At 40.6% G+C, this 741-nt stretch overlaps 1 non-coding gene across 1 annotated transcript; it reads right to left on the reverse strand.

Annotated features, from left to right (window-relative positions):
• Positions 1-325: 325 nt before the first annotated feature.
• Positions 326-398, reverse strand: TRNAE-CUC. Its single transcript has one exon. It is a non-coding gene; the product is annotated as a tRNA-Glu (tRNA).
• Between the last annotated feature and the right edge of the window lie 343 nt (positions 399-741).

Below are 741 nucleotides of genomic sequence, written 5' to 3' on the forward strand. Positions count from 1 at the left end.
ATGTAGGAGCACATGACTGCTCCTACATCATTTCCTATTCCTTGCTCCTTGCGGGTAAATTTGTAAAAAAAGAATTTTTTTAATGTTTATTTATTTATTTATTTTTGAGAGAGAGAGAGACAGACAGAGCATGAGCAGGGGAGCGGCAGAGAGAGAGGGAGACACAGAATCCGAAGCAGGTTCCAGGCTCTGAGCTGTCAGCACAGAGCCCGACGTGGGGCTCAAACCCATGAACTGTGAGATCATGACCTGAACCCAAGTCGGACACTTGACTGACTGAGACACCCAGGCACCCCGGAAATTTTTTTTTTTTAAATAAGCTTTATGCCCAGCGTGGGCTTCGAACCCATGACCCTGAGATCGAGAGTCACATGCTCTACTGACTGAGCCAGCCAGGCACCCCTCCTAGTCAGTAAATTTTTTTTAATATTAAAATAATCAAAATCCATAAAAAGAAAATACACAATTGTCTGGTCATTTTATTTATTTATTTGAGAGGAGAAATGTATTCTGATGGGATTAATTATTAATTAATTATTGGATCAATAATTAATTAAGAGCTGTGATTCTAGAGTGCCTGGATGACTTTTGTCACAACCTCAGTCTCCAATCCAGTGTTGTTCTTTGACAAATGGGGATATCGTGCCTACTTTCTTAACCCCACTGGCATTTGGGGGATTAGTGATATATTTTTTTAATGTTTATTTACTTATTTTGAGGGGGTGGGGAGAGAGTGGGGAG

Source organism: Prionailurus bengalensis, chromosome A1 (assembly GCF_016509475.1).
Source record: "Prionailurus bengalensis isolate Pbe53 chromosome A1, Fcat_Pben_1.1_paternal_pri, whole genome shotgun sequence".
NCBI classification, from domain to species: Eukaryota; Metazoa; Chordata; class Mammalia; order Carnivora; family Felidae; genus Prionailurus; species Prionailurus bengalensis.